Source organism: Lynx rufus, unplaced genomic scaffold (genome assembly GCF_022079265.1).
Source record: "Lynx rufus isolate CCGP_SWC_20201006 ecotype Redwood Valley unplaced genomic scaffold, mLynRuf1.p SCAF_1, whole genome shotgun sequence".
NCBI classification, from domain to species: Eukaryota; Metazoa; Chordata; class Mammalia; order Carnivora; family Felidae; genus Lynx; species Lynx rufus.
In genome coordinates, this window is record NW_025814823.1 from 63,867,466 (window position 1) to 63,887,172 (window position 19,707).

General features: G+C 36.1%; 1 protein-coding gene and 1 non-coding gene across 2 annotated transcripts in view; both read left to right on the forward strand.

Moving 5' to 3' along the window:
- The window catches only part of GPC5 (glypican 5), a 682,201-nt gene that overhangs the window by 101,178 nt on the left and 561,316 nt on the right, over window positions 1-19,707 (forward strand). The gene's annotated exons all lie outside the window — the stretch shown is intronic.
- On the forward strand, window positions 7,965-8,105 carry LOC124522938 (U4 spliceosomal RNA). The gene has a single exon (XR_006964871.1). It is a non-coding gene; the product is annotated as a U4 spliceosomal RNA (small nuclear RNA).

Sequence of the window (19,707 nt, forward strand, 5' to 3'; positions counted from 1 at the left end):
GAATAGTGAAATGCCCTCTGGGCCCTATCCCAAGTTGGCCTGCTGAACCTTTCACTGCTGCTGGTTGCCAGAGTCGTGAAATTCAGCCCCTCTTGTTTTCCAAGCCAATTGCTGTGGGGAGTCACTTTTGCTGTGTGTTCCTCTGTGTGTTAGTCTGTCTCTCACTTTTCTCCATGACTGTGGCTCCCTCCTCACAGCAGTGGCCATAATCCACTTCTCTCTCAAACTGTGTCTTAACATTTCTTGTCTTCTTCCATGAGGTTTCTTCTCTACCTTTAGGTATGGAGTTTGTTCTTGTAGTGTTCAGTCAGTTTCTAGGGTATTTAGGATGATTTGATAGTTATCTTGTAGTCATGGGACTAGCTGAGCCTGGGTTCCTCCTCCTCCACCACCATCTTCCAACCTCTGATGTTTAACTTTTTTTTAATGTTTTTATTTAAATTCCAGTTAGTTAACATACAGTGTAATATTAGTTTCAGGTGTACAATTTAGTGATTCAACACTTCCATAACATACCTGGTGCTCATCACAACAAGTGCACTCCTTAATCTGCATCACCTCTTTCACTCATCCCTCCCCCACCTCCCCTATAGTAACTATCAATTTGTTCTCTATAGTTAAGAGTCTGTTTCTTGGTTTGTCTCTGTGTGATGTTTAACTTTTATATATAGGTTTCCTCTATAGCTGTGCATCCTTTTGCTAATGAGATACCATCTTTTTGATGTAGAATAAAAGAAATGTAAAATAGGGATCACATAATTTAAAAATTCAAGGGAAAATTAAAAATAGGGGCAGTCTTTGAACATTACAAAACCTGTAAAATGAAGAGTAAAAGGAATGAATGATTTCTCAGCTTCTTTGAAATTTACATCCCCTGTCTGATGTCCACCATCTTTCCAGTGAGCAAACTGAGGCCCAAATGTTTATACCATGTTAGTCATAGAGTTAATTAGTCCACATCTTTGGACTCTTTGTTAAATACCTTGTCTCTGATGCCCCAAAGATGAAATTTACCCTAGAAACGTATTGTGGCAGGGTGTGTTTCCTCATGTTACCATTCAGTTTAGTACAGTGCCATTTTATGATTGATGTATTGTGGTCACAATTAATACAAAACATTAAACTTTCATTTCAACAAATGAAGATACTTAAAAATGAGATAAAAATAATTCAGATCACTTCAGGCAGATTTTTTAACACAAAATAAATTTCTACTGCCCCCCCCCCTCCAAACTGGAATTTCAGAAAGTGCAGACTAATCTATTCTTCAAAGAGAAATGGCATTAATTATCTTCTGCTCAAACACTAACCAAGGGCTTATTTTCTTTAGGTCATTTTTCCTGCTTTCTGCTTTACTTTAACCTGGGCTAGACCAGGTAGGAGTTGGTTCTTTGGGTGTCTACACATCTGGGAATCAACTGCTGTCTTGCCTAGTAAGGCCGAGGGTTACTTTCAGGTTTTCAAGGTGAGAACATGTATTCATCCTTTCTTGCAGGCATTTTCTTACCATGGTATGTTACACTTAGTAAGAGTGAGATACATATATGAATATTTGTTTCATCAAATACCTGTTCCCATTTACTTAAAAAAATGTCAAAGCAATGGAAATTACATACAAGTCCACTGCATTATTTACTTATTAAAAAAAAATCACTCTTGTATTACTGATGAAAAAATGTTATTCTACCATTGCTGTCAAATTCAGGTATACAAATGTAGATATTGAAGTTTCTGTGGCATGGTACATTGAGTGTCAGAAACATGTTTACTAATTTTTATGTGCATAATTAATGTCCTCTTGATTTTGCAGCCTACTTTTCCTCTCCTTGTATGTGTATGGCTTGTTTCTGTATCTGGAGGAACTGGATGTCATTTACTTAGCAATAAAACAGTCCATAGATTTAGAGGGTTTTACTTTTTTCCCTCAGAAATATTAATATTCCATCAGTGAAAATTTGTTCTAGAGCAACTTGAAGGGTTTAGTAAAGATAATTGAGCAATCAATAAAAACACTTAAAAATGTTCATACGTTAATATTTTACATCTCTTAATGAATTTTAAATGTTATTTGGTACTGAATATTGAAATCCAGTGATGGTGTATACCATTCTTTAGGTTATATATAGCTTTGGGAACTTATTAAATAATAATTGGCCACATTAAATGCTAGCACCAGCTAAACCCATAATTCTGAAACCAGCTTAATTTCTGCCTTATTTCTTGAAACTGTGGTTATTACAGAACTGCAAACTTGAGAAATAACATTATTATTTACCTTTTCTATATTACCTCTTTCTAAAAATCATCTGTGGCATCTTTACTGAGATATAGGATCAAGTGAGTAAGGGGATTGGACCACTGGGGAAAGGACCAATGGGATGCTTGTGCTCAGAAATTCAGTTTTTCAGTTGATATTGTCTCAATTTCTTTTAAATGTATGAACTACTTTGGATTTAATACAAATAAAGCTCTGGGTCCATTTTTCACTTTGTTGCAATTACTGTAGTATTTCTCTAACAAGAGTGTTGCACTTAGAAGTTAACAAAATTGGGCCTTTAATCAGCAATTTAGGTCAGGGAAAGTAAACAATATCAGTATATGGTTTACAGTATTTATTACATAAAAGAGACCTAAATTATTCTGCAGATCAGAAGAGCAACACCAAACATTTGGCCTTTATCCCTCAAGGTGCAAAAAGTGAATTTTATCCAGCCAGAAGTAGGGTCTTCTGCAGGGGAGGTAATTAGCTGAGCAGAGAGATGGGGATGGTGAGATGGGAGGGCAAGGTAGTTTGAAGAAGTATCGTCCTTCTAAAGTTTTTGTTTAAAGCTTCAAAATGCTATCCAGACTCGCTTGGAGGAGGTTCTGGTGTGGGGCCAGAGGGAGAGAAGATTTTTATACGTACGTGAGCTAAAAAACTGTACCTAAAATAGTCATTAGTTATCCCAACGCCTATAACACTCTTACGGGACTCATTCTGCTAGTCATTGGGAAGAGAAAGATGAATTTGATCTGTCTTGAGTTGAAGACCTTGCTGCTGGCTGAGAAGAACGGTGGCTAGACAAGGGGTAATGCCAGTCTGGCATGATTGTGCTGTAGCATGAATGCTGACTGGCCTGTTGAAACAGAGAAGGCAACATGCTTTTCTTCCAAGATAGGGAAAAAAATGGGAATTGGAAGTGCAATATTGTCTCTGAACCTGGTTAGAGGAAGCTAGATTGAAAGAATTAGAGCCCAGAAAGCCAGATTTAATTTTTGCTTTTTTTTTTTTTTTTTTTTTTAATTTTTTTTCAACGTTAGTTATTTTTGGGACAGAGAGAGACAGAGCATGAACGGGGGAGGGGCAGAGAGAGAGGGAGACACAGAATCGGAAACAGGCTCCAGGCTCTGAGCCATCAGCCCAGAGCCTGACGCGGGGCTCGAACTCCCGGACCGCGAGATCGTGACCTGGCTGAAGTCGGACGCTTAACCGACTGCGCCACCCAGGCGCCCCTAATTTTTGCTTTTAACTTAGCTTTGTGTGATCGACAAGTTTTGCCTTCTAAAGGAGTGTGTCACATGAAGACAAGTCTCTGTCAGCGGCTATGGCTCGCCATTTCCGTAGCTGCTTTCTTTTGCTTGATTCAATAGTTTTGGGAATAATGAATCCAAGCTGATTTTATTATTACATTTGGGTATGAAATGTCGATGTAATTAGCATACATGGAGTGAAGGTTACTTTTTGGCTTACAGAATGAGACACTTTGTTTTGCTTATCAATACTGAGCTGGCCAGACAGCTTAGACATTAGTATATTTATTTTATTTATACTTATCCTGCCTTCTTAAACATTGGGTTTCATGTTAGTTAGAATTACTTTTAAGGTTACTTACATTATGTTAAAAAATAACAAAAAATGTATATATTTGATTTTTCTTAGTTTTATTAAATTTATCTCAAAGGGGATTATAGAGGAGAGGAAGTAAAATCATGAAAAGCCCAAGTGTTGGAGTGATACCCAGATTTAAGTTGCAGCTGTCTTTTTTTTTAATGTTTATTTATTTTTGAGAGAGAAAGAGAGAGAGAGAATGAGAGAGAGAATGAGAGAGAATGAGCAGGGGGAGGGGCAGAGAGAGAAAGAGGGAGATGCAGAATCCAAAGAAGGCTCTGGGCTATGAGCTGTCAGCACAGAGCTCTATGTGAGGCTTGAACTCATGAACTGAGAGACCATGACATCACCTGAAGTCGGGCACTTAACTGACTGAGTCACCCAGGTGCCCCACAGCTGCAGCTGTCTTAATTTATACTTGGTGCTTTGAGAAAAATCATATCTCTGTTTCAGGTTTTTGTTTTGTGTGTGTGTGTGTGTTTTTAACACAGAATATTTAAAAGTCTATATCTCATGAGAGAATTAAGGCAAAGTTTGCCTTGTGCCTATGAAAAATAATCATGTAGTAAGTGCTAATTAAATTTTTTTAAAAACATTTATTTACTTGTGAGAGATGGAGATAGAGCACAAGTGGGGAGGGGCAGAGAGAGAGGGAGACACAGCATCTGAAGCAGGCTCCAGGCTCTGAGCTGTCAGCACAGAGCCCAGCACGGGCCTCAAACTCAAGAGCCACGAGATCATGACCGGAGCCGAAGTTGGACGCTTAACTGACTGAGCCACCCAGGTGCCCCATCATTTTTAATAACAAAATAATACCAGCATTGTTAGCTTGATAGAGAGAGAGATGAAGTGTTTGGATATCTGGGAGATGTAGAGGGTAGTTTTCCCTTGTGATTAAAAAATACATAGTTTATTCTGATTCCCCCCATTGTAGTTAGTTAATTGAGCTTACAAGTGTCCTGGCGATTTTCCCTCAGGGACTTAGGCTGTGGAATAAGATCCTGGTTGTTTCATTGCCTTCTCTTATGACCTCATGTATCTGGGTCGCTTCAGCTCCTGGCTCTCCAGTCTTGACCTGGTTCCTGTTCTAAATGCTAAACTTGTTTCCCATTTTTGCCTAGCTCCAGATAGAGGCACTGATAGGGACCATCAGAGGGTGCTGAGTCCTCAATCCCCAGGTAGTCTGAGCTTCACAGTAGCATTTCACTGAAAATAGTCTTTGCTTTCTTTTATGACAAGCAAATATTTTAGGGATCACTGTATAGTCATTTTTTGCCAAATTTTTTGCATTATCTTTTCTAATTTTAACATACATGCAGAAGTTTGGCCCCCCTCCCCTTCTTTGGCCTTCTGTGAAAAATCTAATATTCAAACCATTGCTTCTGTCCACTTAAAGAAACAGGGATTATAGTGTACACTCACCTTTAGATTCTGGCTTGCTGGAGGTGATCAAGAATTTTGTAGCAGATTGGTATCACTTGGTGACATGAAATTGGCCAGAGTAGAAGTACCTACACCAGAATCAACAAATACTACAATCAGCTCTTTTCTTCTCCATCTAGAACTGATTAGTCTAGAGCCTCTGACACTGGTATTCTAACATTTTGGGCTGGGGTAGTAGTAGATGCATGCCTTCTTCATTTGAAAGAAAAGAAAAATCCTATACAAACCCTATACGTTTTCTGTTGACTTCACCTGTAGCCTTTTCAGCCACTTCCATGGCAAAGAGCTGCTGTCTTCTTTTATATATCAAGGGATAATAGACTGTGTGTATGTTGGCATTTGTGAAATCCAATGCATTTAATTCCCTACAATCCAAAGCAGACCACGATTATCCTTGTTACTACAGGATGTGAGGCACCAAGGGAGGAAGGTATTGGCACATTGGCACTTTTCTTAAGTAAAAGTAAACTTTGCAGCAAAGATTTCATTTAATTTATATGAAATTCCTTAAAGTTAATGAATATAACCCTAAAATAGATCAGGTGCTTATTTCTATTAATTTATTATGTTAGCATAAAATCTTATTTTGAGCATAATGTTAAATAAAACCTCTCTGGTACAGTGCTATGGATAGGTCTTTCAGAGATTCTAGTTTGGTGGATTCTCTCTTTAAAAAAAATTTTTTTTTAACGTTTGTCTATTTTTGAGAGAGAGAGACAGAACACGAGCAGGGGAGGGGCAGAGAGAGAGGGAGACACAGAATCTGAAGTAGGCTTGGGCTCTGAGCTGTCAGCACAGAGCCCGACATGGGGCTTGAACTTGTAGAACTGTGGGATCATGACCTGCGCCGAAGTCAGATGCCCAACCAACTGAGCCATGAGGCACCCTGTGGTGGAGTCTCTTCTTGATAGTTGCTCTCGCTTACTGTTGATGCTGAAGTCCCCACATGGTCTACATTTAGGGAGATATTTTAGAACATTTGTCTTCTGTTCCTCCATGACTATTGGCTCCAGCTGTGGAGAATGCCCCTGGAAGAAGAATGGTCTCACTGAGGTAGGCTACACTATCTATATCTTTGAGTCATGATGATTTGATTTAGAGCTTAAATGTAATTGCAGCACATTGTATTCTAAGTCTCATTTTGTGGTATTGAAGTTTGCACAAAAATGATTTACAAATAATGGTCCCTTGTTTTACTCTAAGACAGCTTGATACCTATTGAATAGCTACAGTCATTGGAGTGATTCTAAAACCTTGAAATGACTTTATAGAAGTCACCTTGAATAAAGCAAAGAACATAGAGGGTTTTTTTTCCCCCTAGAAAAATTCTGTGCTAACCTGGTGGCTTTCTCTGATCTAGTGGGGGGGGGGTTGGTGGGAGACTGGCTATTAGAAAAAAAATCCTAGCTCTCTTCTTTTAAAATGCACAAAGGCAAGGTACTTGTTAACACAAAATGTTGAAAGCTGTTACCCTAGGCTCCTTTAGGAACTCATCCTTGACTCTTGTGGAAAAAACAGAGGGAGGTGTGTCATTATTAGGCACAATTGCAAAATGTTAGACGACAGATGTCTTTATATTCAGTCCTTATTCAAAGCATCGCTGTGTTTATGTACTTCTCTTTCTCCTTACTCGTTATACAAAAGGAGCGGCTTGAATGGAAACTGCAGAGCATACTTGAAACAGGAGCAGGTTCATGTGATTCAACTTTAGAGGGTAAATACTTTGGATCAGACTTTTCCTTTTTATTCAGTCTCACTATACTTTGTCATTCAACTTGATGCCTTCTGGTACTTTCAGATTGGGGATGATCGCTGAAACACTTTGTTTCATTCTTTCCATGAGTGTCTTAGAAAGACTTTTGCACTAAGACTGAATGTGTTACTTGCAGCAACAGGGTTTTGTCACAAAAACATTTTTGTGGGGATCCAGCAAAGGGTGGTTTTCTAATCTATTCAAGCAGTTATTGAGCCTTTAATGATTTGGCATGGGAATTAGGCACGAGATTGTGAGAAACTCAATTAACTCCTCACTGGAAAAAGTAGAGAGGGGCAGATTAAGGAAAATGACACTTGAGTGAAGAGTTTACTATGCTTTGGACAAAAATCCTGCATATTTATTTTATATACACTGTTATTAAAGCTCTGTCTGAGAACAATTAAATTGCAAATGGTCCTGAAAGGGTAATAATTCAGCATTTGTATAATCCAAATGCAGGAAGATGCTCCTAGATCAAACAACCAAATGATTCTGAATGGATTCAAGTACCAAACAGACTTAAGGTCCAAAATAAATGAACTGTATGATTAATTGCAGTCTCCATCTAATTTATTCAAGTACATATCTATATTTTTTTTCTCAGAAAAATTTCTAATGACCAGAAACTTTTGAAAGTCTTTATTTTCCATGGAGCTTGGTATACTCACTTACAGTAATTTTTTGGCCATATGTTTTAATTGCCTTGTGAGCCATTTTAGGCTTTGGTGAAGTTAGCAGGTAAGAAAAAAGAAATTATAAAATGGTTCCCATTATTAAAAGATGTATAGTCTAATATAGAACATAACATTACATATATATGTGTTTGTGTGTTTACGTATATACAATCAAGAAATTACCATATATACATGTGTACACAATTAAGAAATTACTAATGGAAGCTTTGCGCAGTGGCAGTATCGTAGCCAATGAGGTTTACCCGAGGCGCGATTATTGCTAAGAAATTACTAATGGGGAAAGGAAATTAAAGGCTGTGGATGGTCAGAATAACTCACATATTCTAGAAGACGAGAAATTTGGAGAATCCAGGGTTAGGTGGTTAGTGTAGATGGTGAGGATTTTGGAATTATGATTTGAGGCTTGGGAGATGAGTAGAGAGCCGTGTAGGCAGATTCAAAAGCTACACAAGGAGGAGCTATACATGAGCCTATTTCAGCCAGATGAGAGTAGCCAGGTGACTTTGCAAAGACACCACCTCCCATGGCCTTCCTGTTCTTTTCCAATTTATTTCTGGTAATTTTCAAAGAAGTGTTTTAATCATTAGCTGGAGAAAACTAGTTGAAGGGCTGGAGTTGTCATCAATAGCTCCATTTTTATTTTCTCATTGGTCAGCTTATATTTTTGAATAAAATCCTGCATAGTAATGTGTAATTAAAAGCACCCTTGGTTCCCATCTGTGAGCTAAGATTCAGGGCTGTGCATGGAAACAAAACAGTCTCAGCCTTTGACCTTGTGGAACAGACAGTCGTGGGAAAGACAGATATCGAGTGGTTGTGAAGTATGCTCCATGAGACGGCTTGCAGAGGGAATTGGAGTGCCATGAAAGGGTAGCTACCATGGTCAGTAGAGACCTCCCTGAGGAAGCAAAACCTAAATAGGTCTATGAATGCAATTGAGTCACCTCCATAAATCGTTTTCCAAGCACCTGCTCAGTAGAGTAGATATGAATTTAGAGGTAATTAGGGACTTGAATCATGTATGTAATTCTGAAATCAAAGATTTAGAGCCCTCTAAAACGTACCCTTTCCAATTCTGAATCAGAGAGTTGACATCTAGAATAGTGCAGTTAATGAAAATGGGGTTGGGGGGTATTTCAGATGAAATATTCTCTGCGCTTTATTATTTTTAATGAAATAAGAAGGAGCATTTCTTTTCAGCTACTCCCCTCTGAGAATTTGCATTGAAGCACAACAATAAAATTAATTTTTTTGTGAAAAAGAATAGTCTGCCCTGCTGAGAAGACATAGCAGCTCTTGTCCTGAAAGACCATTATATATATTATATATCTTGTTTACCTAACGTTAGGATACTTCATGATTACATATTATGATTTAAGTATAAATTAACTTTGGAAGAACAAAAAATAAGTTTCTGTTACTGAAGTTGAAAACCCAAAAGTGGACATATTCCTTCTCTCTCCCATTTTCTCTCTATCCCTCATTATTCATGGAATGCCTCTGTGTGTACACTTTCATACATATAATATTAAGCTTACAAATTAATTGCACATTTATTTTTTTTACGCATTTTTATCTCTGCGCCTCATTGCCTATGCAAATGTTGACATGTTTAATTAATTTAATAATTTATTCCTCAGTTTTCACATCTCTGAAATGGAGATTAAATTATTTAATAACATAAAGTACGTTGAGCAGTGCTGGCACACATCTAGAATTCAGCACATATTAGCTGTTGCTATTATGGCAGGCCATGATGAGAGAGAGACAGAGAGTTGATTTCATTGAAAATCAAATTGCTAAAATCAAGGACTTTTTGTATTGGAATTAACTTTTGTTAGAGGAATAATGAGTCAGTAGAGAATTATTGAGGGGATTTGCAAATGATGTAACTCATTGCAGATTATGGTAACATTGGGAATCTGAAGGATTGTGTCATCCTTAATTCCTTTAACCACCCTCCTTACCCCTATCTAATAAATTACTGAATCCTGGCATTTGAACTTCCTTAATTTCTCAGCAGTCCTGTTTTTCTCCATGTCCTAGTCCAAGCCAGCATCACTACTTGGCTTGGCCATTGCTGTATCCTGTAGACTCTTATAGCCGTATCTGGCGCCATTATTCTTCACAGTGTAGCCAGGATGCTTTGTACAAATGCAATTCTAAGTATGTTAAATGCACGTTTAAAAAAATATTTATTTGGAGAGAGAGAGAGAGAGAGTATGCAAAAGTTGGGGGGAGGGGCAGAGAGAGAGGAGAGAGAGAATCCCAATTTGGGGCTCAACCTCACAAACTGTGAGATCATGACCTGAGCTGAAACCAAGAGTTGGATGCTCAACTCACTGAGCCACCCAGGCACCCCTGTTAAATCCACTTTTAAACCTACTCTATTTATATGCATTCACTGACCTTCCATTACCTTTATGAACAAATCCAATGTTTTTTAAATAGCCTATAAAGATTCTGTGAGATCTTAACAAACCATTTCTTCTTAAACTTCATTTTTTATCTCTAACTTCTGCCGTCCACTCTCAGTATCTCTAGTTTATCATTTCTCATATCTCAAGAACATTGCCTATGCTTGCTACCTTCTGTCTGCAACTTTTTCTCGTGCTCCTCTGGCATTGGTTATGATTTAGGGCTCAGTTTAAGCATCACCCTTTCATCAGAGAGCCCATTTCTGACATCCTAAGCATGATTTATTCACTCTGCATTTTTTACCCTAAAACTTAGTTTTTATAAGACATATATGGATTCCTCAAGCAGTCTCTGTTGTTAAGGCTTTAGCCAGAGCACGCCCTGCTATCCTGTGTTGCATTAGGAAGACCAAGAAATATGTCATGCAGATGCCATATGATGCATTATAGATGCATCATAGATGCAACTAATGATTAGTTGCCATTGTCTTTTCCTTTTGTCTACCAGCAGAATGGGTGTTCATTTAATACAGATTGGTTTATGTTTTCAAACTATAAGAATAATGAGAATATTATATATCCACTAAATCATTTATTTGTTCATATATTTTATATTGCTCATTTAAAATTATTATATTCTGATTGAGGGCCCAGTCCTTTGGGACACAGTAATGATCAAGATAGAGACACAGCTTCTCTCTTCAGGAAGCTCATATTTTAATGAGAAGTAAGACAGTAAAACAAATAGTGATGATAAATGGACATACCTGAAATATTAGGAAAATGGAAGGGGGCTCTGGGGCTGCATGGCAAGGTAGTAGGGAGATCCCATCAAGAAGTTTGTGAGTAAGCTGTTCACAGTGAGGCTATTAGAGTCAGAATGTAAGTACTTACTTTGGTACTAGTTTCCTTTGTGACTGTGGCAAAACTACTTGTGACTGTCTCTAAGGTTTAGTATCCACGTCTATAAAATGGAGAGGTTGGTATTTTCCTCAAGGCATTGGTGTGGAAATAAAATGAGATAATTCATGTAAATCATCTATCATAGATGAAGCATGTAGAAAGTTCAATAAATGTTAGCTGCTGATACTGTTTTCTTGAATCTTGAATCATGATTCAAATATCATGACTATTTCTATATATGATTACTTACTTTTAAAACATTTTAATGGCTTCATAATGTCATTATATAAGTTGGCTACCATTTATTTTTAAACCTTCCTCTGTTTAAACGTTTCCTCTTTTTTGTACAATTACAAAACATGCTTTGCTAAAATTTTTTGTATAGGATGTCAGCAAAATGTTGCAGTAAGGACATTCAAAAACTTACCCCTCCATCAGAGCAAGAAACTGTTTAGCAAAAGTGTCAGAATCAAAATGTTCACAATTCTGGAAGCTATGCAAAAGGTTGCAGCAACCCGGGGAGTATTTACTCAAGAAAATTTACTTAGTATTGATAACAGTGAGCTCTGTGGCATTTAGCTTTCCTTAGTCTCATCTCTTCCCCTCTAGCTCACTGGTACCCTTGACAAATAACAGCCCGTATTCCTGGTAATGAAGTTCACCAAACCAAGCTAGAACTCTTTCAGAGTCTCATGCCAAAAGAATTGTCATCATGTGGCTTTTTGGTGATTCCCTGGAAGACATTTGAAATGTATGTCTTTGACCTGAAATTTACTGTCACGGTTCTGGAGGTTACAAGTCCAAAATCAAGGTATCAGCAGAGTTGGTTCCTTTTAAGGGCTGTGAGGGAAGGATCTATTCCAGGCCCCTGTGCTTGGTTTGTATATGACTCTCTTCTCCCTTGAGTTTTCTTTGCATCATTTTCCCTCTATGTGAGTCTGTACCCAAATTTTGCTTCTTGTAAGTACACCAAATAGGATCAGGATTCTCCCACCAAAGGACCTCATTTTAACTTGATTACCTCTAGCACTAGAAAGAAGGGACCTTATTTGCCATTGAATCTCCAGTGTCTTGCTCACCATTCTGGCTTTGGGCTACTTTTTCCTCCCTGAAGCCTCCACTGACAGATTGACCACCGTGGGGTCATGTGTGAGGTCAGCTGACCTAAATGTGTCAACAGAGAGTTGGGAGGGTGTTCCCAGAGGTTAAATACAGGACAGCAACAACAGACAACAAATAACCAAAAATCTAAGAAATGAAGAGGTATACTCTATAATCATAAAAGATGCAAACCTCAATGAATATCTATTTGTACAGTGTGTCAAATAGTAGCAACATACATGTAGTAATAAATTAAGATTAAAACATAATAGAAATAAAGGTTAAAAAATAAAGAAAAAGCTTAATAGAAATAAAAACCTTCCAAGGTGTAGAACTATTGTGTAATACCAAGAGCATAATGGAATTTCTGGAAGCATTTGCTTTAAAATCAGAAACGTGGCATTCCTGTCATGTATTACATGCTCCAAGTTAATGTTTACATGGAGACACTAAATCATACACTAAGACAACAAAAATTTAAGCATGTATTGTAATTTTTTTCCTGGAAAACAATGTTATATGAGGCTGAATAACTGAAACCAAGATAATTCTCTGTCCCTTGTTAAATAATACTTAGTCTAAGCAAAAGTAACTTTGCTGTATGTTCCAGAAATACCTGCTCCTGGAAGAAAGGCTGAAAGAGTTTAACTTATCAAAACTAATAGCCTACCCTGGAAGACCTGCTTCAAGATTTTTTCCTCTAAGGATCACCAACCTGCATAAACGTAGCCCACTCCCAACCCACTTCACCTTGTAAGACCTTATGATCACCCAGACCAGGCCCTAGGATCCTATAAATATCTGTTCTCTAAAGGCCACGTATTGTGTGATTCCATTTATATGAATTTTAGAGAAGAGGTGAGTTTATGGTGATAGAAAATACTTTAATCTTTGAATAGGCCTAGTAAGGTTGGAAGGAAATGGGGTGTGATTGCCAATGGATGCATGCCGAGTTTCTTTTTGGGACAATAAAAATGTTCTAAAATTGTTTGTGGTGTTGGTTATACAATTCCGTGAATATACTAAAAACCATTGAATTATAAATGGATGAATTGCATGGCATTCAGTGAAGCTGTTGTTATACATTAAACATGTAAATAGATGGACTTGGAAGGTTGGGCAAAAATATGATACCTTGGGAAATTAATTTTTATTATTCCTTTCTTTAAGAACTATTTATGGATGCCTGCTCATTTTGTGAACTGTTGTAGATTCTGGGGGTGTAGGGATGAACAGCACAGTGAAATTCCCTGTAGTCATGTGGTACATATGGCAGCAGATTGCATGTGCCTGATATTCAACCTCCAGAGTCTGTGTTAGATGCACAGAAAATAAACAACCCGCTGAAACAATGACCATAATATTACACATTATAGGTTAAGAATGATAAGCTGATTGAATCCGAATTTATAACTGTATTTCTGATCTGTGCATATATTCTTGGATAGATGCATAAAGATTCAGATTATTGTATAATTTGATATGGTGAATTTTACTGCATGTGAAGTCTGTCTCAATTTAAAAAATGTTATAAAATCACACACAATCACAACACACACAAGCATACATACATGCATAAATCTTGGCCCACATTTTCTCAAGGGTTTTTCATATATAATGGGAAATTTATTTAATTTTTATATGTGAATACCTATAATCAAACCAGTGTTATTACTATTAAAGCACATTGCTATTAAAGCTAATTCAAATGATGGAAATTTTATATACCTATTAATGAAACTTATGAATTGTCTATTAATAAACATGAATATTTTGTGGGGTTTTTTTTTGCTATGTATTTTCATCCTTAAGCTTTCTATTTATACAGCTTACCCGTTTTATTTCTAATGTATGCAACTGATTTTCTTATTCACCTACTGTTTAGACTGTAAGAAAACTAAATTTGGGAGCTAGAAGTTTCTCTTGGTTATATTCTCTCTGATATTCTTAAATAATTCCTCCCTTTTGCATGGACTTTCAATTCTTCATTTATTACAAATTTCATTCTTAGATATACTGGGTTCTGTGTCCAATCAGTATATTATAGTCCTAATCAATTATATTCTACATTCTTTTAATTTATATTGTGTTTTAATGTCTGGTGGGTAAGTATTGCTACATTTCTTCCCCACCTTTTAGAGATGTGTTTTCACCTATTTATTCTTTAACATAAATGTTAGAATTGTATCATCAAGTTCCAAAGGTAAAATAAAAACAATCCTCACTGGTAGTTTGATACACTGATATATAGAGGAATTGAGCTTTGTAGATTTAATAAAATCCCACATCAAAATTAATGGCAAATAATTATATTTGCACATCACTTAAAAATGGCAGTTATTCTATTTATTGTTTGTGTTAATATACTGAGTAGAACATTTAAATTAATAATAAAGAATAATGGAAGTAAACACCTCTTATTTCTGATTTTAGCAGACAAGAAAGATTCCAGTGTTTTACTCTTTTTTTAGTAAATACTATCAGTTTGAGATAGGTTTTCATTATTCTTTATTACCTTAGTTTAGTATGAGATTTTATCAGGAATAGGTGGTGAATATTATCAAATATTTGGATTTTTTTCTTTGAGTTCTAATGGAATACATTAATATTATTAAATAACTTAATATTAAACCCTTTTTCATTTTCCAGGATTGGACTTTATTTCATGTGGGGTATATTTTTTGTAATTTGCTGAAACATTTTCCATCTATATTCTTCCGTGAGATTGGGTTTTATTCTCCTTTTTAATGCCATCTCTGTCCACTTTACATATCAGAGTTTCAAATGCATTGGGATACAGTGACAATTTCACTCACAGTACTGAAATAAAATAATCCAAGCCTCTCCTAACCCACACAGAACAAAAAAATGTGAAATCACAAAAAAAGGCTCCCTTTAAGGAAGGAATTAGCTATTTACTAAAAGAAACTGTGAGGCAAATCTTCATCTCTTAGAGTCTCACTGTGAGGCAAATCTTCATCTCTTAGAGTCTCGTCTACTACAATGCCTATTTCTGAAGTGATAATTAGCTATTGTGTCAGTATAATGTTGAAATCACATTGTTAGATTCACATTTTCTAGTATGTTACTGTTTTTGCACCACAGCTAGTGCATGCACAGGACACGAACACAATCTGTGGAGGGGTGACAAAGCAACACAGGACCGAAACCGTATCTGTAGTCCTCACATCCTTGCTCGTGGCGTCTGTCTTGGAAGTATTGACTGCACAGTCATCCCTGATTCTGTACACATTTCCTTTGTCTCCATTCTTTACACAACCTTACACCCAGCTCCTTTCACGTCTGATACATTCTCATATTAAATGAAACATTTAGTTGTTAAGAATGTAACATGCCATTTTAGCTATGTTTGTACATTGTATGGTTTATAAATTTTATTTTTGGTCTGTTTACCAGTTGCATATTTTTCTTACAATCTTTCTTAATCTCAGTACATGATTTTGCAGAGTGTCAGGTTTATTGTTATGTGATAATAAAAAATGCCTATGCTTTGGATACTTATATACAATATGATAAATCTCCTCTGTGTATTGATAAAGGTGTTGAATTTATAACCATAGAGACTAAAGTGGCCTTGGTTAATTATTCAGATTGAAGTGGAGGTCTGAAAAAGTTTAAATTTAGTCATTTAATCTGCAGTAAGTGAAGACTATCTCCTTTGTTGTTGTTTAATTAATCGTAAAGAGATAAAGACTCTTTTCAAGTTATTTTGCTACAGGGTCTGTACTTGCTCTCGAATGCAAACTTCTGTGTTGCTATAGATATCAAAGTTTTTGAAATGGGAGTTAGGTAATAAGTCATAAAACAGCTAACATGGCAGAAAGCCAGAGTCCATAATTTGTATTGTTCTTCACTGAAAATGAATTTGCTGGATATTTGTTTTCAAACATTACTGTAGCCTCAGTATAATTCCTGGTATCTAAAATATCAGTCTTATGTGTTACCTCTTCTTTATGGCAGTTAAAAAGTTTCTGGTAAATTTTTTTTAATTATTAATTTTATTTTAGAGAGAGAGAGAACACGAGTTGGATGGAGGGACAGAGAGAGAGAATCTTAAGCAGACCACAAGCTGAGTGCAAAGTGTGACAGAGGGTTCGATTCCATGACCCTGGGATCATGACCTGAGCTGAAATCAAGATTTGGACACTCAACTGATTGAGCCACCCAGACACCCTTCTGGCAAAGTTGAAATAGATTGGTATAATAGGGATAATAGTTTACGTGTTCTATGCACATTTGAAAATTTTACTTATAAGATCATTGATTGATTCTTTTAGGAATTCTGTTTTTTGTTCATGTTGGTAATTTTACATGTTTAGTATTCTTTTTAATTAAAAGTTTATTTTTATTTATTTTGAGAGAGAGAGAGAGAGCAAATGAGTGAGGGAGGGGCAGAGAGAAGGAGGGAGAGAGAGAATCCCACGCAGGCTTCCCGCTCAGTGCAGAGCACAATGTGGGGCTCAGTCCCACGACTGCGAGATCAAGACCTGAGCTGATATCAAGAGTCGGACTCTTAACCAACTGAACCACCCAGGTGGCCCTACATTTAATACTCTGAAATTGAAGTTTTTATTTCTTCTTAGACTCAAATTTTTTTCAGTTTTTTTTTGTTTCCATCTCCAACTACTTTGATTTTCTTCATGACATTATGGTTATGTTCTACTTATCTTGTATCACGGTCTGATTTCAGTATTCTTCTTATGTCAGCTGTTGTATCTAGAGAGTTACATCTTTCATCTTCTCCCTGCATTTTGGTTGTTTTTGTTTTAGATATTTGGATGGTTTCTTTTTCAACACCATACTAGTAATCTATTACTGCCAAACTAGTTACCCTGAAACTTAGAAGCAAAAAACAAAAAACAAAAGTTTATTATCTCACACAATTCCTGAAATGGCTTTTCTAGGTATTTCTGGTGCAGGGTATCTCATGACATTGCAGTCCAGACATGGGCCTGGGTTACAGTCTTGGTTGGGGCTGGAGAGTCTGCTTCTAAGAAGGCTCACTCATGAGGTTGTTGGCAGCAGGCCCCAGTGTCTGCTTGGCTCAGCAGTCAACACAGGTGGCCTCCGTGCTTCTCCTGGGCCTCACAGTAGGGCTAATCACAACATGATGCTAACTTACCCCAGAGTGAGCCAGGAGGAAACATTAGTGTCTTTTATGACCTAGTCTCCCAAATTGGACACCATCACTGCTGCTTTATTCTGTTCATGAGAAGTGAGTCACAAAGTTCAAAACACACTCAAAGGAGAATTCATTGGGTTCTACCTTTTGAAGGGAGGATATTTCAAAATTTATGGACATATTTTAAAATATGCCATAAGCAACTAAAGTTTCATGTCTATACATCTCTTTATTGTAGACTTAACTTTTATCACTCTAAAATTTATGATTGCAAAATGAACTTCTAGATCCAATGTAATGCTTTTGGAGTTGGACTCTAAACCTACTACTGATAATTGCTGTGTTTCATTTGATTGGTACGTATTTACAAATCTATTAATTTTTTGTAAGTTAATACATTGAAGATAGCATTACAATTAATTTCAATCTGTGAATCTATGTCTAAATTTGAGTAGGAATAATTTATTTATATTTATTTTCATAAATGCATATCAATAATTACCTTAAGTTGAAAGCAATATAAAGTGTTTTAATGAATTCCATCAATACTATGGATATGTGAATGCATAGAATTGATTTATAGATAATTTTTTTTCCTTTTTTGCTTTAAAATGATATGGATCATTTTCTTGGATGTGTTTATTCTGTGTGTTCAATTATTATTTAGATAATATTTGGGGTTCATACACTCAAAAGGTTTTTTATTTAGCATACTTTGATATTAGCTTGACTGCTAGTATTTGGATAATATTACTCTAGATTATTATACCCTGAAACCCTTTGACTTAGCATACATCTCTATCATCTAGGAGGACATATTAAAATGGCCATGGCAATGAAACAATCAATTTTTCAATGAATAATGTAAACATTTTTCTTGCAGATCATTTAGGATAATGTCATGATCTCAGTAAGCTGAAAACTAATATATCTATTACATCTTTCTAGCTACAAATCTATAGTGGAAGAAAATAGCTGTTCTGTATTTACTTTTGAAAGCACTATGTAAATAAATGGTCCAACAGAAATGATATATCATAGAAAGCAATATAGAAGCTGAAATTTTGATGCCCTCAAATGGCTCTAAGTCAAATTTATGTCTAATTGAGTGTCAGAAACCAATATAATTGTGCATTATTGAGTAAACAGAAAGCTAGATTAAAATTAACATTAGATATGATGTTTGCAAAAAGGACTGTTGCAAATAATAAGGCAGGCTCTAACTCAATTTCTATTAAGAAACTTAATAATTTTACAATTAGCAATTTTGATAAGACTGAGAAATTCCAAAAAATATATGCTGACTTTAGTCATGTGTTATTTAATTATTTTTTTTTGTAAAAGTTTTCTTTTCAATGCCAGACTATTTTTTTGCAAATGGTTTGGAGACATTTAAAGAGGCTATTCTTTGATATGTATGCCAAGATGTTTGTGTTTTAGAAATATTTTTGCTTCTTTTCAGTTAAACAAATCAGAGTCAGGCAGTTTGTCTGGATCAGTTGGAAAAAATGTCCAGCAAAGAGACTGAACTAAGAGGACAAATGCTAAATCAAGAAGGACCTTGTAACCCAGATTAAGTCTTTAGACTTTGACATACAGGTGGTTGAAAAGCACTGGAAGATTTTAATTAAGTGATCCATTTTACATTTAAAAAGATTACCCTGTTTAGAATTAAGAAAGAATTGGAGCAGATAGAGTGGATTCAGGTAGAGAAAGTTTGTAGGCTACTTTAACGATCATGGCAGCCAATGATCTTGGTGAGGACTAAAGTGAGGACAGTAAGAATGGAAAGAAAGTGAAAAATTCCAGTGATAATAGGAAGGTAGATGGATAAGTTTTGGATGTATGAAAAGGAGATGAAAGAATAAAATTCCAGGTTTCTACCTTGCGAAACTGGATGAGTTTTTCTAAGAGAGAAAACTCTAGAGAAGTTTGGGAGAGGAGTACAGAGGATGCATTCAACAGTAGAAAAAAAATAGATACAGCATGCAACATCCAACCAGAGGTATTTAGGGGTCATTCATGTTGGTCTGAAATTCAGGATGGTATCCTGGAATTGAAATAGGAGAAAATGTTTTGATGATTTATGTATTAAAGGGTTTTCATTATTTCATATGAAGAGAAAATGTGCTTTTTTTTTTTAATTTAGAAGAAACGGAAGAGGAACAAAGGGAAAGAAAGGAAGAAATAGCAAAAATAGTGACACAGGGTTTAGCATTTAAGCATTTAAGCATTCATTGTGGATGTTCTTGTTGATAGGGAGTATAGTGAAATGGCACACAGCATCGTAGCCATAGTTCTGCCATTAGGGAATAGGGTGGCTTTGGACCAATTTCTTCATTTCTCTGAGATCTGGTTTCCTCATCTGTAAAATGGGGCTA